This window comes from Anomaloglossus baeobatrachus, chromosome 3 (genome assembly GCF_048569485.1).
Source record: "Anomaloglossus baeobatrachus isolate aAnoBae1 chromosome 3, aAnoBae1.hap1, whole genome shotgun sequence".
Taxonomy (NCBI): Eukaryota; Metazoa; Chordata; class Amphibia; order Anura; family Aromobatidae; genus Anomaloglossus; species Anomaloglossus baeobatrachus.
Window position 1 is genome coordinate 230,044,222 of NC_134355.1, and position 17,494 is coordinate 230,061,715.

Sequence of the window (17,494 nt, forward strand, 5' to 3'; positions counted from 1 at the left end):
TTTCTTTCTTGCTCTCTTTCTTTCTTGCTTTCTTACTTTCTTGCTCTTTTTTCTTTCTTGCTCTCTTTCTTTCTTGCTCTTTCTTTCTTTCTTGCTCTTTCTTTCTTGCGTTTTCTTTCTTTTTTGCTCTTTCTTTTTTGCTCTTTCTTTCTTGCTCTTTCCTTCTTGCTCTTTCATTCTTGCTCTCTCTTTCTTGATCTTTCTTACTTTTTTTGCTCTTTCTTTCATTCTTGCACTTTCTTTCTTGCTCTTTCTTTCCTTCTTGCTCTCTCTTTACTTCTTGTTCTCTCTTACTGTCTTGCGCTCTCTTTCTTGCTCTTTCTTTCTTGCGATTTCTTTCTTGCTCTTTCTTTCTTTCTTGCTCTTTCTTTCTTTCTGGCTCTTTCATTCTTGCTATTTCTTTCTTGCTCTTTCTTTCTTGCTCTCTTTCTTTCTTGCTCTTCCTTTCATTCTTGCTCTCTTTCTTACTTGCTCTTTCTTTCTTGCTTGCTCTTTCTTGCTTGCTCTTTCTTGCTTGCTCTTTCTTTCTTGCTCTTTCTTTCTTGCTCTTTCTTTCTTGTTTTTTTCTTTCTTGCTCTCTTTCATTCTCTTTCTTTCTTGCTCTTTCTTTCTTGCTCATTCATTCTTGCTCTTTCTTTCTTGCTCATTCTTTCCTTCTTGCTCTTTTTTCCTTCTTGCTCTCTCTTTCCTTCTTGCTCTCTCTTTCCTACTTGCTCTCTCTTTCCTACTTGCTCTTTCTTTCCTAGTTGCTCTCTGTTTCCTTCTTGCTCTTTTTTTCCTTCTTGCTATTTTTTTCTTTCTTGCTCTTTCTTTCTTGCTCTTTCTTTTTTTCTTGTTCTTTCTTTCCTTCTTGCTCTTTCTTTCCTTCTTGCTCTCTTTCATTATCGCTCTTTTTTTCCTTCTTACTCTTTCTTTCTTGCTCTTTCTTGCTCTTTCTTACTTTCTTGCTCTTTCTTTCTTGCTCTCTTTCTTTCTTGCTTTCTTACTTTCTTGCTCTTTTTTCTTTCTTGCTCTCTTTCTTTCTTGCTCTTTCTTTCTTTCTTGCTCTTTCTTTCTTTTTTACTTTATTTTCTTGAAAAATGTAATATTACCAGTTATGTATATTAGATTTTATGACAGTGTATTGATCCAGGGAACTAGTCTGATTGCCGGATGTGGAGTCAGGAAGGATATTTTTTCCCCATTGGAACTTGTTTGCCACATTGGGGTTTTTTTTGCCTTCCTCTGGATCAACATGTTAGGCTACGGGTTGAACTAGATGGACTTAGAGTCTCCCTTCAACCTTAAAAACTATGATACTATGATACTATGATACTATGATACTTTCTAGCTCTTACTTTCTTGCTCTTTCTTTCTTGCTCTTTCGTTCTTCCTCTCTCTTTCTTGTTCTTTCTTTCTTTTTTTGCTCTTTCTTTCCTTTTTGCACTTTCTTTCTTGCTCTTTCTTTCCTTCTTGCTCTCTCTTAACTTCTTGTTCTCTCTTACTATCTTGCGCTCTCTTTCTTGCTCTTTTTTTCTTGCGATTTCTTTCTTGCTCTTTCTTTCTTTCTTGCTCTTTCTTTCTTTCTTGCTCTTTCTTTCTTGCTATTTCTTTCTTGCTCTTTCTTTCTTGCTCTCTTTCTTTCTTGCTCTTCCTTTCATTCTTGCTCTCTTTCTTTCTTGCTCTTTCTTTCTTGCTTGCTCTTTCTTGCTTGCTCTTTCTTTCTTGCTCTTTCTTTCTTGCTCTTTCTTTCTTGTTTTTTTCTTTCTTGTTCTTTTTCATTCTCTTTCTTTCTTGCTATTTCTTTCTTGCTCATTCATTCTTGCTCTTTCTTTCTTGCTCTTTCTTTCTTGCTCTCTCTTTCCTTCTTGCTCTCTCTTTCCTACTTGCTCTCTCTTTCCTACTTGCTCTTTCTTTCCTAGTTGCTCTCTCTTTCCTTTTTGCTCTTTTTTCCTTCTTGCTATTTTTTTCTTTCTTGCTCTTTCTTTCTTGCTCTTTCTTTTTTTCTTGTTCTTTCTTTCCTTCTTGCTCTTTCTTTCCTTATTGCTCTCTTTCATTATCGCTCTTTTTTTCCTTCTTACTCTTTCTTTCTTGCTCTTTCTTTCTTGCTCTTTCTTGCTCTTTCTTACTTTCTTGCTCTTTCTTTCTTGCTCTCTTTCTTTCTTGCTTTCTTACTTTCTTGCTCTTTTTTCTTTCTTGCTCTCTTTCTTTCTTGCTCTTTCTTTCTTTCTTTTTCTTTCTTTCTTTCTTGCGTTTTTTCTTTTTTGCTCTTTCTTTTTTGCTCTTTCTTTCTTGCTCTTTCCTTCTTGCTCTTTCATTCTTGCTCTTTTATTCTTGCTCTCTCTTTCTTGATCTTTCTTTCTTTTTTTGCTCTTTCTTTCTTTCTTGCTATTTCTTTCTTGCTCTTTCTTTCTTGCTCTCTTTCTTTCTTGCTCTTCCTTTCATTCTTGCTCTCTTTCTTACTTGCTCTTTCTTTCTTGCTCTTTCTTTCTTGCTTGCTCTTTCTTGCTTGCTCTTTCTTGCTTGTTCTTTCTTTCTTGCTCTTTCTTTCTTGTTTTTTAATTGCTCTCTTTCATTCTCTTTCTTTCTTGCTCTTTCTTTCTTGCTCATTCATTCTTGCTCTTTCTTTCTTGCTCTTTCTTTCCTTCTTGCTCTTTCTTTCCTTCTTGCTCTTTCTTTCCTTCTTGCTCTCTCTTTCCTTCTTGCTCTCTCTTTCCTTCTTGCTCTCTTTCCTTCTTGCTCTCTCTTTCCTACTTGTTCTTTCTTTCGTAGTTGCTCTTTCCTTCTTGCTCTTTTTTTCCTTCTTGCTATTTCTTTCCTTCTTGCTCTTTCTTTACTTCTTGCTCTCTTTCATTATTGTTCTTTCTTTCCTTCTTACTCTTTCTTTCTTTCTTTCTTAATTGTTCTTTCTTTTCTTCTTGCTCTCTTTCCTTCTTGCTCTCTCTTTCCTTCTTGCTCTTTCGTTCTTGCTCTTTCTTTCTTGCTCTTTTTTCTTTCTTGCTCTTTCTTGCTCTTTCTTTCTTGTTCTTTCATTCTTGCTCTCCATTTCTTGCTCTTTCTTTCTTTCTTGCTCTCTTTCTTGCTCTTTCTTTCTTTCTTGCGTTTTCTTTCTTTTTTGCTCTTTTTTTTTGCTCTTTCTTTCTTGCTCTTTCCTTCTTGCTCTTCTTTTCTTGCTCTTTCCTTCTTGCTCTTCCTTTCCTGCTCTTTCTTTCTTGCTCTTTCTTTCTTGCTCTTTCTTTCTTTCTTGCTCTTTCTTTCTTTCTTTTTTGCTTTTTCTTTCTTGCTCTTTCTTTCTTCCGCTTTCTTTCTTTCTTGCTCTTTCCTTCTTGCTCTCTCTTTCTGTCTTGCTCTCTCTTTCTTTCTTGCTCTCTTTCTTTCTTGCTCCTTCTTTTTTTTCTTATATAGTTACATAGTTACATAGTTACTTAGGTTGAAAAAAGACCTAGGTCCATCTAGTTCAACCTTCCTCCACCAGTTCTACATTTAGTCACTAAGTCATTTATAACCAACAATGTTTTGTGTAATGAGGAAATCATCCAGCCCTTTTTTAAAAGCTGTTATAGTATCTGCCATTACTACCTCTTGTGGTAGTGTATTCCACAGTCTGACCGCTCTAACTGTAAAGAACCCTTTCCTATTTAGGTGTCGGAATCGCTTTTCTTCCACTCGCAGTGAGTGCCCCCTGGTCCTTAGTGTTGTTTTCGGAAGAAATAAATCATGTGCCAGTCCTTTATATTGACCACACATGTATTTATACATATAAATGAGATCTCCTCTGAGACGTCTTTTTTCTAAGCTAAACATATCTAACTTTTTCAACCTGCCATCATATGGGAGGCCTTCCATTCCTTGTAATAGTCTAGTTGCCCGCCTTTGAACTGACTCTAACTTCTGAATGACCTTTTTAAAATGTGGAGCCCAAAACTGGATCCCGTATTCCAGATGTGGCCTTACAAGTGATTTATAGAGGGGTAACAATACGTTGGGATCACGGGATCTAATCTCTCTTTTTATACACCCTAAAATCTTGTTTGCTTTAGCAGCTGCTGCTTGACATTGAGTGCTGCTGCTCAGCTTATTTGTAATGAGAATACCCAAGTCCTTCTCCTGTTCTGTAGTCCCGAGTTTACTTCCATTTAATGTATACGCAGCTATAGGATTACTCCGTCCTAGGTGCATTACTTTACATTTATCAACATTAAATCTCATTTGCCAAGTATCTGCCCATTCTGACATCTTATCCAGATCTTTTTGTAATATTGTACTATCCAGGTCAGTTTTTAATATCCTACATAGTTTGGTGTCATCGGCAAAGACTGACACTGTACTATCAATCCCATCCACAAGGTCATTAATAAAGAGAGTAAAAAGAATCGGTCCAAGCACAGATCCCTGCGGCACCCCACTGCTGACTATAGCCCATTTAGAGAATGTACCATTTATGACTACTCTTTGTTTCCTATCTTTTAGCCAATTCCTTACCCAGTTGCATATTGTGTCCCCTAGTCCTTGCTTCTGGAGCTTTAGTATAAGGCTATTATGTGGTACAGTATCAAATGCCTTTGCAAAGTCCAAATAAATCACATCAGCTGCATTACCAATATCCAGGTTTGAACTTACCCCCTCATAGAACCGCAACAGGTTGGTTAGACACGACTTATCTTTCATGAATCCATGCTGTTTGTCAGTTATCATATTATTTTCTGCAATATATTTTTGCATGTCATCCCTTAAAATGCCCTCAAAAACTTTGCATACTACTGATGTCAGGCTTACTGGACGGTAGTTGCCTGGATCTACCCTCTTACCTTTCTTAAATATCGGTACCACATCAGCAATCCTCCAATCCTGAGGCACCAACCCTGTTACAAGTGAGTCTAAAAAGATGAGATACAGCGGTCTGTCAATTACGGAGCTCAATTCCCTCAATATTCGTGGATGAATGCCATCTGGCCCTGGGGATTTGTCAATGTTTAATTTACTCAGACGTAGGCGTACTTCATCTTGTGTTAAATTAATTATATCGGGTGGTGGACTTTGATTTTTCACTTGTTGAATGATCCCTGGTACAGTCAGTTCCTTGGTGAATACAGATGAGAAATGCCTATTTAATATCTCAGTCTTTTGTTTGTCCTCTATAACTAACTTGTAATTATATTTTAAGGGTCCGATACTATCCTTTGTTTTCCTTTTGGCATTAATGTATTTATAAAAGATTTTGGGATTTATTTTAATGTCATTGGCGATTTTTGTTTCAGTAGCTAGTTTTGCTTGTTTGATTTCTTTTTTGCATTGCCTATTGATATCTTTATACTCCTGCAATGCTATTTCTGTATTCTCAGCCTTTAAGATTTTAAACGCCCTTTGTTTTTGTTTTATTATACTTTGTACAGTCTTATTTATCCATAGTGGTTTCTTTTTATTCCTGGACATTTTATTACCAGAGGGTATACGTTTTTTACAGGACTCTAGTAGTATATCCTTAAACTTACCCCATTTATGTTCGGTATCCCCAGTTACCATGACTTTGTCCCAATCTACACATTTAAGCTCTTCCCTTAATTTGTTGAAATCAGCTTTCCTAAAATTCCAGGTTTTAGCATTCCCCCTTTGAAATGTTCTATTGAATATTACGTTGAAGCTTACCATATTATGATCGCTGGTGCCCAAGTGCTCCCGGACCTGTAGATCTGAAATTGTATCCGGTCTATTTGACAGGACCAAATCTAGCAAATTATCTCCCCTCGTCGGTTCATCTACCATCTGAGAGAGGAAATGGTCTTGAATGGTAGATAAGAACTTACAGCTTTTAGCAGAACCAGAAGATTCTATGTCCCACTGTATGTCTGGATAGTTGAAATCCCCCATAATAAGAACCCGATTATTATTATTAGCTGCCTTTTCAATTTGTTCCAGCATTTCACCCTCTATTTGTTCAGGTATGTTAGGAGGCTTATAGCAAACTCCAATTAGCATTTTTCCATTATTCCCCTCCCCATGTACATTTACCCATACTGACTCTACATTGTTGCTGTTCCCCTCAATGTCATCATACAACACAGGTTTTAGGTTAGATTTGATAAATATACACACCCCACCACCTTTTTGGCCTTTCCTGTCCTTCCTAAATGTACTATAACCCTGTATGTTTGTCACCCAGTCATGGCTTTCATCCAGCCAGGTTTCCGTAATGCCCACGACATCATAATCCATGGTTGACATAAGAGTCTCCAATTCATTCATTTTGTTTGCAAGACTTCTTGCATTTGCCAGTAGACATTTAATCCTATTAACACCTTTATTACTCCTAGCCTCCCTACCTTCCTTGTATGTCCCATCCCCCCCTAATCCTTCATTGACCCCTACCGTCTCCCTGTCTCTATCTGCTCTATGTATCCCCTTATTTGCTCCACTACCCTCCCTCCCCCCCCCGATCCTAGTTTAAAAGCTCCTCCATCCGTCTGACCATTTTCTCCCCCAGCACAGCTGCACCTTCCCCATTGAGGTGCAGCCCGTCCCTACCGTAGAGCCTGTAGCCGACTGAGAAGTCGGCCCAGTTCTCCATGAACCCGAACCCTTCCTTCCTGCACCAATTTCTAAGCCACATATTTATCTCCCTAAGCTCCCGCTGTCTTTCTAGTGACGCTCGTGGCACCGGTAGTATTTCTGAAAACACCACCTTGGAGGTCCTGGACTTCAGCTTCTCTCCTAGTTCCCTGTAATCATTTTTAAGGACCTTCCACCTGCCTCTAACTTTGTCATTAGTACCAATGTGCACCATGACCGCTGGGTTTTCCCCAGCCCCACCCAGCAATCTGTCTATCCGATCCACAATATGCCGAACCCGAGCACCCGGCAGACAACACACTGTTCGGCATTCACGGTCTCGGCGACAGATGACCCTGTCTGTCCGCCTAATTATAGAGTCCCCTACCACCAACATCTGTCTGGGCTTTGCTGCACTCCTATTTCCCTCCTTCCTACAGCAGTTGTTTTCCTGGTTGCTAGGAGCAACATCCTGCTGTGGTGACCCTAGTCCAGGCCCTTCATTCCTAATATCAGCCAAACAGGCATATTTACTAGGTTGTGCCAGGTCAGAACTAGGCTCCCTGACACTTTTCCCCCTACCTCTTCTTCTAACTGTTACCCAGCTACCTACCTCTGGGTCCTGATCTTCCCCACTTCCACCCTCCTCCATATCACTGGCCCCAGCCAGAGAAAGCTCAGTGAGCTCTAAACTCCTCTCCAGGTTTGCAATGCCCCTTAGTGTTGCAAGCTGCTTATTTAGATCAGTTACCTTGGCTTCCAAATACGCAACATGCTTGCATCGAGTGCAGACATAGTCACCCTCGAACGGCTGCTCAAGGCATGCATACATCTGACAAGATACACACCTGGTAGCATTGTCCATGGAGCACCTATCAAATGGGGATCAACAGTAAAGTAGAAAAACAAAGAGAAAAAAACGAAAGAAACCCAATGGGAAACGTATAAGGATAAATTCAAACTATGTTCTTGTGTCAAACTATGTAATTGTGTCAAACTATGTAATTGTGTTGAAACTATGCACTTATCTTAAATTCAGCACTTTACTTCAGTTCAGCACCTCGCTCGCTCAGCACCTCGCTAGTACTGGCTGGTTTATATAGATGTACAATGACTACCAAAAGCTGCTAGAAGCTTCTAGAAACAGGTGTGACTAATCCTACTAATTAAATCACAAGACTAACTTTTTTTTTTTTTTTTTTTCCCTTTTCACAGAATCACAAACAGACACACAATTCCCTAATGAAATTCAACAATTACAGTTATCACCACTATGTAATTGTGTTGAAACTATGCACTTATCTTAAATTCAGCACTTTACTTCAGTTCAGCACCTCGCTCGCTCAGCACCTCGCTAGTACTGGCTGGTTTATATAGATGTACAATGACTACCAAAAGCTGCTAGAAGCTTCTAGAAACAGGTGTGACTAATCCTACTAATTAAATCACAAGACTAACTTTTTTTTTTTTTTTTTCCCTTTTCACAGAATCACAAACAGACACACAATTCCCTAATGAAATTCAACAATTACAGTTATCACCACTATGTAATTGTGTTGAAACTATGCACTTATCTTAAATTCAGCACTTTACTTCAGTTCAGCACCTTGCTCTTTCTTTCTTGCTCTTTCTTTCTTGCTCTTGCTTTCTTGCTCTTTCTTTCTTGATCTTTCTTTCTTTCTTGCTCTCTTTCTTTCTTGCTCTTTCTTTCTTGCTCTTTCTTTCTTGCTCTCTTTCATTCTCTTTCTTTCTTGCTCTTTCATTCGTGCTCATTCATTCTTGCTCTTTATTTCTTGCTTTTTCTTTCCATCTTGCTCTTTTTTTCCTTCTTGCTCTCTCTTTCCTTCTTGCTCTCTATTTCCTTCTTACTCTCTCTTTCTTACTTGCTCTCTCTTTCCTACTTGCTCTTTCTTTCCTAGTTGCTCTCTTTCCTTCTTGCTCTTTTTTTCCTTCTTGCTATTCCTTTCTTTCTTACTCTTTCTTTCTTGTTCTTTCTTTCCTTCTTGCTCTCTTTCTCTATTGCTCTTTCTTTCCTTCTTACTCTTTCTTTCTTTCTTGCTCTTTCTTTCCTTCTTGCTCTCTTTCTTTCTTGCTCTCTTTCCTTCTTGCTCTCTATTTCTTTCTTGCTCTCTTTCTGTTTTGCTCTTTCTTGCTCTTTTTTCTTTCTTGCTCTTTCTTTCTTGCTCTTTTATTCTTTCTCTCTCTTTCTCGCTCTTTCTTTCTTTCTTGCTCTTTCTTACCTTCTTGCTCTTTCTTTCATTCTTGCTCTCTCTTTCTTGCTCTTTCTTTCTTTCTTTCTTGCGTTTTCTTTCTTTTTTGCTCTTTCTTTCTTGCTCTTTCTTTCTTGCTCTTTCTTTCTTTCTTGCTCTTTCTTTCTTTCTTGCTCTTTCTTTCTTGCTCTTTCTTTCTTGCTCTTTCTTTCTTGCTCTCTTTCTTTCTTGCTCTTTCTTTCTTTCTTGCTCTCTTTCTTTCTTGCTCTCTTTCTTTCTTGCTCTTTTATTCTTTCTCTCTCTTTCTCGCTCTTTCTTTCTTTCTTGCTCTTTCTTACCTTCTTGCTCTTTCTTTCATTCTTGCTCTCTCTTTCTTGCTCTTTCTTTCTTTCTTGCGTTTTCTTTCTTTTTTGCTCTTTCTTTCTTGCTCTTTCTTTCTTGCTCTTTCTTTCTTTCTTGCTCTTTCTTTCTTTCTTGCTCTTTCTTTCTTGCTCTTTCTTTCTTGCTCTTTCTTTCTTGCTCTCTTTCTTTCTTGCTCTTTCTTTCTTGCTCTCTTTCTTTCTTGCTCTCTTTCTTTCTTGCTCTTTTATTCTTTCTCTCTCTTTCTCGCTCTTTCTTTCTTTCTTGCTCTTTCTTACCTTCTTGCTCTTTCTTTCATTCTTGCTCTCTCTTTCTTGCTCTTTCTTTCTTGCGTTTTCTTTCTTTTTTGCTCTTTCTTTCTTGCTCTTTCTTTCTTGCTCTTTCTTTCTTTCTTGCTCTTTCTTTCTTTCTTGCTCTTTCTTTCTTGCTCTTTCTTTCTTGCTCTCTTTCTTTCTTGCTCTTTCTTTCTTTCTTGCTCTCTTTCTTTCTTGCTCTCTTTCTTTCTTGCTCTTTTATTCTTTCTCTCTCTTTCTCGCTCTTTCTTTCTTTCTTGCTCTTTCTTACCTTCTTGCTCTTTCTTTCATTCTTGCTCTCTCTTTCTTGCTCTTTCTTTCTTTCTTGCGTTTTCTTTCTTTTTTGCTCTTTCTTTCTTGCTCTTTCTTTCTTGCTCTTTCTTTCTTTCTTGCTCTTTCTTTCTTTCTTGCTCTTTCTTTCTTGCTCTTTCTTTCTTGCTCTTTCTTTCTTGCTCTCTTTCTTTCTTGCTCTTTCTTTCTTTCTTGCTCTCTTTCTTTCTTGCTCTCTTTCTTTCTTGCTCTTTTATTCTTTCTCTCTCTTTCTCGCTCTTTCTTTCTTTCTTGCTCTTTCTTACCTTCTTGCTCTTTCTTTCATTCTTGCTCTCTCTTTCTTGCTCTTTCTTTCTTTCTTGCGTTTTCTTTCTTTTTTGCTCTTTCTTTCTTGCTCTTTCTTTCTTGCTCTTTCTTTCTTTCTTGCTCTTTCTTTCTTTTTTGCTCTTTCTTTCTTGCTCTTTCTTTCTTGCTCCTTCTTTTTTTTCTAGCTCTTTCTTTCTTGCTCTTTCTTTCTTGCTCTTTCTTTCTTTCTTGCTCTTTCATTCTTTTTTTCTTTCTTACTCTTTCTTTCTTGCTCTTTCTTTCTTGCTCTTTCTTTTTTTTTTTTTCTTGCTCTCTTTCATTCTGTTTCTTTCTTGCTATTTCTTTCTTGCTCATTCATTCTTGCTCTTTCTTTCTTTCTTGCTCATTCTTTCCTTCTTGCTCTTTTTTCCTTCTTGCTCTCTCTTTCCTTCTTGCTCTCTCTTTCCTACTTGCTCTCTCTTTCCTACTTGCTCTTTCTTTCCTAGTTGCTCTCTCTTTCCTTCTTGCTCTTTTTTTCCTTCTTGCTATTTTTTTCTTTCTTGCTCTTTCTTTCTTGCTCTTTCTTTTTTTCTTGTTCTTTCTTTCCTTCTTGCTCTTTCTTTCCTTCTTGCTCTCTTTCATTATCGCTCTTTTTTTCCTTCTTACTCTTTCTTTCTTGCTCTTTCTTTCCTTCCTTCTCTCTTTCCTTCTTGCTCTCTCTTTCCTTCTTGCTCTCTATTTCTGTCTTGCTCGCTCTTTCTTTCTTGCTCTTTCTTTCTTGCTCTTTCTTGCTCTTTCTTACTTTCTTGCTCTTTCTTTCTTGCTCTCTTTCTTTCTTGCTTTCTTACTTTCTTGCTCTTTTTTCTTTCTTGCTCTCTTTCTTTCTTGCTCTTTCTTTCTTTCTTGCTCTTTCTTTCTTTTTTTCTTGATAGCTCTTACTTTCTTGCTCTTTCTTTCTTGCTCTTTCGTTCTTCCTCTCTCTTTCTTGTTCTTTCTTTCTTTTTTTGCTCTTTCTTTCCTTTTTGCACTTTCTTTCTTGCTCTTTCTTTCCTTCTTGCTCTCTCTTAACTTCTTGTTCTCTCTTACTATCTTGCGCTCTCTTTCTTGCTCTTTCTTTCTTGTGATTTCTTTCTTGCTCTTTCTTTCTTTCTTGCTCTTTCTTTCTTTCTTGCTCTTTCTTTCTTGCTATTTCTTTCTTGCTCTTTCTTTCTTGCTCTCTTTCTTTCTTGCTCTTCCTTTCATTCTTGCTCTCTTTCTTTCTTGCTCTTTCTTTCTTGCTTGCTCTTTCTTGCTTGCTCTTTCTTTCTTGCTCTTTCTTTCTTGCTCTTTCTTTCTTGTTTTTTTCTTTCTTGTTCTCTTTCATTCTCTTTCTTTCTTGCTATGTCTTTCTTGCTCATTCATTCTTGCTCTTTCTTTCTTTCTTGCTCTTTCTTTCCTTCTTGCTCTTTCTTTCCTTCTTGCTCTCTCTTTCCTTCTTGCTCTCTCTTTCCTACTTGCTCTCTCTTTCCTACTTGCTCTTTCTTTCCTAGTTGCTCTCTCTTTCCTTTTTGCTCTTTTTTCCTTCTTGCTATTTTTTTCTTTCTTGCTCTTTCTTTCTTGCTCTTTCTTTTTTTCTTGTTCTTTCTTTCCTTCCTGCTCTTTCTTTACTTATTGCTCTCTTTCATTATCGCTCTTTTTTCCTTCTTACTCTTTCTTTCTTGCTCTTTCTTTCTTGCTCTTTCTTACTTTCTTGCTCTTTTTTCTTGCTCTCTTTCTTTCTTGCTTTCTTACTTTCTTGCTCTTTTTTCTTTCCTGCTCTCTTTCTTTCTTGCTCTTTCTTTCTTTCTTGCTCTTTCTTTCTTTTTTTCTTTCTAGCTCTTACTTTCTTGCTCTTTCATTCTTCCTCTCTCTTTCTTGTTCTTTCTTTCTTTTTTTGCTCTTTCTTTCCTTCTTGCACTTTCTTTCTTGCTCTTTCTTTCCTTCTTGCTCTCTCTTTACTTCTTGCTCTCTCTTTCCTACTTGCCCTCTCTTTCCTACTTGCTCTTTCTTTCCTAGTTGCTCTCTCTTTCCTTTTTGCTCTTTTTTCCTTCTTGCTATTTTTTTCTTTCTTGCTCATTTTCTTGCTCTTTCTTTTTTTCTTGTTCTTTCTTTCCTTCTTGCTCTTTCTTTCCTTCTTGCTCTTTCTTTCTTGCTCTTTCTTTCTTTCTTGCTATTTCTTTCTTGCTCTTTCTTTCTTGCTCTCTTTCTTTCTTGCTCTTCCTTTCATTCTTGCTCTCTTTCTTACTTGCTCTTTCTTTCTTGCTCTTTCTTTCTTGCTTGCTCTTTCTTGCTTGCTCTTTCTTGCTTGTTCTTTCTTTCTTGCTCTTTCTTTCTTGTTTTTTAATTGCTCTCTTTCATTCTCTTTCTTTCTTGCTCTTTCTTTCTTGCTCATTCATTCTTGCTCTTTCTTTCTTTCTTGCTCTTTCTTTCCTTCTTGCTCTTTCTTTCCTTCTTGCTCTTTCTTTCCTTCTTGCTCTCTCTTTCCTTCTTGCTCTCTCTTTCCTTCTTGCTCTCTTTCCTTCTTGCTCTCTCTTTCCTACTTGTTCTTTCTTTCGTAGTTGCTCTTTCCTTCTTGCTCTTTTTTCCTTCTTGCTATTTCTTTCCTTCTTGCTCTTTCTTTACATCTTGCTCTCTTTCATTATTGTTCTTTCTTTCCTTCTTACTCTTTCTTTCTTTCTTTCTTAATTGTTCTTTCTTTTCTTCTTGCTCTCTTTCCTTCTTGCTCTCTCTTTCTTTCTTGCTCTTTCTTTCTTGTTCTTTCATTCTTGCTCTCCATTTCTTGCTCTTTCTTTCTTTCTTGCTCTCTTTCTTGCTCTTTCTTTCTTTCTTGCGTTTTCTTTCTTTTTTGCTCTTTTTTTTGCTCTTTCTTTCTTGCTCTTTCCTTCTTGCTCTTCTTTTCTTGCTCTTTCCTTCTTGCTCTTCCTTTCCTGCTCTTTCTTTCTTGCTCTTTCTTTCTTGCTCTTTCTTTCTTGCTCTTTCTTTCTTTCTTTCTTGCTCTTTCTTTCTTGCTCTTTCTTTCTTGCTCTTTCTTTCTTGCTCTCTTTCTTTCTTGCTCTTTCTTTCTTGCTCTCTTTCTTTCTTGCTCTCTTTCTTTCTTGCTCTTTTATTCTTTCTCTCTCTTTCTCGCTCTTTCTTTCTTTCTTGCTCTTTCTTACCTTCTTGCTCTTTCTTTCATTCTTGCTCTCTCTTTCTTGCTCTTTCTTTCTTTCTTGCGTTTTCTTTCTTTTTTGCTCTTTCTTTCTTGCTCTTTCTTTCTTGCTCTTTCTTTCTTTCTTGCTCTTTCTTTCTTTCTTGCTCTTTCTTTCTTGCTCTTTCTTTCTTGCTCTTTCTTTCTTGCTCTCTTTCTTTCTTGCTCTTTCTTTCTTTCTTGCTCTCTTTCTTTCTTGCTCTCTTTCTTTCTTGCTCTTTTATTCTTTCTCTCTCTTTCTCGCTCTTTCTTTCTTTCTTGCTCTTTCTTACCTTCTTGCTCTTTCTTTCATTCTTGCTCTCTCTTTCTTGCTCTTTCTTTCTTGCGTTTTCTTTCTTTTTTGCTCTTTCTTTCTTGCTCTTTCTTTCTTGCTCTTTCTTTCTTTCTTGCTCTTTCTTTCTTTCTTGCTCTTTCTTTCTTGCTCTTTCTTTCTTGCTCTTTCTTTCTTGCTCTCTTTCTTTCTTGCTCTTTCTTTCTTGCTCTCTTTCTTTCTTGCTCTCTTTCTTTCTTGCTCTTTTATTCTTTCTCTCTCTTTCTCGCTCTTTCTTTCTTTCTTGCTCTTTCTTACCTTCTTGCTCTTTCTTTCATTCTTGCTCTCTCTTTCTTGCTCTTTCTTTCTTTCTTGCGTTTTCTTTCTTTTTTGCTCTTTCTTTCTTGCTCTTTCTTTCTTGCTCTTTCTTTCTTTCTTGCTCTTTCTTTCTTTCTTGCTCTTTCTTTCTTGCTCTTTCTTTCTTGCTCTTTCTTTCTTGCTCTCTTTCTTTCTTGCTCTTTCTTTCTTTCTTGCTCTCTTTCTTTCTTGCTCTCTTTCTTTCTTGCTCTTTTATTCTTTCTCTCTCTTTCTCGCTCTTTCTTTCTTTCTTGCTCTTTCTTACCTTCTTGCTCTTTCTTTCATTCTTGCTCTCTCTTTCTTGCTCTTTCTTTCTTTCTTGCGTTTTCTTTCTTTTTTGCTCTTTCTTTCTTGCTCTTTCTTTCTTGCTCTTTCTTTCTTTCTTGCTCTTTCTTTCTTTTTTGCTCTTTCTTTCTTGCTCTTTCTTTCTTGCTCCTTCTTTTTTTTCTAGCTCTTTCTTTCTTGCTCTTTCTTTCTTGCTCTTTCTTTCTTTCTTGCTCTTTCATTCTTTTTTTCTTTCTTACTCTTTCTTTCTTGCTCTTTCTTTCTTGCTCTTTCTTTTTTTTTTTTTCTTGCTCTCTTTCATTCTGTTTCTTTCTTGCTATTTCTTTCTTGCTCATTCATTCTTGCTCTTTCTTTCTTTCTTGCTCATTCTTTCCTTCTTGCTCTTTTTTCCTTCTTGCTCTCTCTTTCCTTCTTGCTCTCTCTTTCCTACTTGCTCTCTCTTTCCTACTTGCTCTTTCTTTCCTAGTTGCTCTCTCTTTCCTTCTTGCTCTTTTTTTCCTTCTTGCTATTTTTTTCTTTCTTGCTCTTTCTTTCTTGCTCTTTCTTTTTTTCTTGTTCTTTCTTTCCTTCTTGCTCTTTCTTTCCTTCTTGCTCTCTTTCATTATCGCTCTTTTTTTCCTTCTTACTCTTTCTTTCTTGCTCTTTCTTTCCTTCCTTCTCTCTTTCCTTCTTGCTCTCTCTTTCCTTCTTGCTCTCTATTTCTGTCTTGCTCGCTCTTTCTTTCTTGCTCTTTCTTTCTTGCTCTTTCTTGCTCTTTCTTACTTTCTTGCTCTTTCTTTCTTGCTCTCTTTCTTTCTTGCTTTCTTACTTTCTTGCTCTTTTTTCTTTCTTGCTCTCTTTCTTTCTTGCTCTTTCTTTCTTTCTTGCTCTTTCTTTCTTTTTTTCTTTCTAGCTCTTACTTTCTTGCTCTTTCTTTCTTGCTCTTTCGTTCTTCCTCTCTCTTTCTTGTTCTTTCTTTCTTTTTTTGCTCTTTCTTTCCTTTTTGCACTTTCTTTCTTGCTCTTTCTTTCCTTCTTGCTCTCTCTTAACTTCTTGTTCTCTCTTACTATCTTGCGCTCTCTTTCTTGCTCTTTCTTTCTTGTGATTTCTTTCTTGCTCTTTCTTTCTTTCTTGCTCTTTCTTTCTTTCTTGCTCTTTCTTTCTTGCTATTTCTTTCTTGCTCTTTCATTCTTGCTCTCTTTCTTTCTTGCTCTTTCTTTCTTGCTTGCTCTTTCTTGCTTGCTCTTTCTTTCTTGCTCTTTCTTTCTTGCTCTTTCTTTCTTGCTATTTTTTCTTTCTTGCTCTTTCTTGCTCTTTCTTTCTTGTTCTTTCATTCTTGCTCTCTCTTTCTTGCTCTTTCTTTCTTTCTTGCTCTTTCTTTCTTTCTTGCGTTTTCTTTCTTTTTTGCTCTTTCTTTTTTGCTCTTTCTTTCTTGCTCTTTCCTTCTTGCTCTTTCATTCTTGCTATTTCATTCTTGCTCTCTCTTTCTTGATCTTTCTTTCTTTTTTTGCTCTTTCTTTCATTCTTGCACTTTCTTTCTTGCTCTTTCTTTCCTTCTTGCTCGCTCTTTACTTCTTGTTCTCTCTTACTGTCTTGCGCTCTCTTTCTTGCTCTTTCTTTCTTGCGATTTCTTTCTTGCTCTTTCTTTCTTTCTTGCTCTTTCTTTCTTTCTTGCTCTTTCTTTCTTTCTTGCTATTTCTTTCTTGCTCTTTCTTTCTTGATCTCTTTCTTTCTTGCTCTTCCTTTCATTCTTGCTCTCTTTCTTACTTGCTTTTTCTTTCTTGCTTGCTCTTTCTTGCTTGCTCTTTCTTGCTTGCTCTTTCTTTCTTACTCTTTCTTTCTTGCTCTCTTTCATTCTCTTTCTTTCTTGCTATTTCTTTCTTGCTCATTCATTCTTGCTCTTTCTTTCTTTCTTGCTCTTTCTTTCCTTCTTGCTCTTTTTTCCTTCTTGCTCTCTCTTTCCTTCTTGCTCTCTCTTTCTTACTTGCTCTCTCTTTCCTACTTGCTCTTTCTTTCCTAGTTGCTCTCTCTTTCCTTTTTGCTCTTTTTTCCTTCTTGCTATTTTTTTCTTTCTTGCTCTTCCTTTCTTGCTCTTTCTTTTTTTCTTGTTCTTTCTTTCCTTCTTGCTCTTTCTTTCCTTATTGCTCTCTTTCATTATCGCTCTTTTTTTCCTTCTTATTCTTTCTTTCTTGCTCTTTCTTTCTTGCTCTTTCTTGCTCTTTCTTACTTTCTTGCTCTTTCTTTCTTGCTCTCTTTCTTTCTTGCTTTCTTACTTTCTTGCTCTTTTTTCTTTCTTGCTCTCTTTCTTTCTTGCTCTTTGTTTCTTTCTTGCTCTTTCTTTCTTGCGTTTTCTTTCTTTTTTGCTCTTTCTTTTTTGCTCTTTCTTTCTTGCTCTTTCCTTCTTGCTCTTTCATTCTTGCTCTCTCTTTCTTGATCTTTCTTACTTTTTTTGCTCTTTCTTTCATTCTTGCACTTTCTTTCTTGCTCTTTCTTTCCTTCTTGCTCTCTCTTTACTTCTTGTTCTCTCTTACTGTCTTGCGCTCTCTTTCTTGCTCTTTCTTTCTTGCGATTTCTTTCTTGCTCTTTCTTTCTTTCTTGCTCTTTCTTTCTTTCTGGCTCTTTCATTCTTGCTATTTCTTTCTTGCTCTTTCTTTCTTGCTCTCTTTCTTTCTTGCTCTTCCTTTCATTCTTGCTCTCTTTCTTACTTGCTCTTTCTTTCTTGCTTGCTCTTTCTTGCTTGCTCTTTCTTGCTTGCTCTTTCTTTCTTGCTCTTTCTTTCTTGCTCTTTCTTTCTTGTTTTTTTCTTTCTTGCTCTCTTTCATTCTCTTTCTTTCTTGCTCTTTCTTTCTTGCTCATTCATTCTTGCTCTTTCTTTCTTGCTCATTCTTTCCTTCTTGCTCTTTTTTCCTTCTTGCTCTCTCTTTCCTTCTTGCTCTCTCTTTCCTACTTGCTCTCTCTTTCCTACTTGCTCTTTCTTTCCTAGTTGCTCTCTGTTTCCTTCTTGCTCTTTTTTTCCTTCTTGCTATTTTTTTCTTTCTTGCTCTTTCTTTCTTGCTCTTTCTTTTTTTCTTGTTCTTTCTTTCCTTCTTGCTCTTTCTTTCCTTCTTGCTCTCTTTCATTATCGCTCTTTTTTTCCTTCTTACTCTTTCTTTCTTGCTCTTTCTTGCTCTTTCTTACTTTCTTGCTCTTTCTTTCTTGCTCTCTTTCTTTCTTGCTTTCTTACTTTCTTGCTCTTTTTTCTTTCTTGCTCTCTTTCTTTCTTGCTCTTTCTTTCTTTCTTGCTCTTTCTTTCTTTTTTACTTTATTTTCTTGAAAAATGTAATATTACCAGTTATGTATATTAGATTTTATGACAGTGTATTGATCCAGGGAACTAGTCTGATTGCCGGATGTGGAGTCAGGAAGGATATTTTTTCCCCATTGGAACTTGTTTGCCACATTGGGGTTTTTTTTGCCTTCCTCTGGATCAACATGT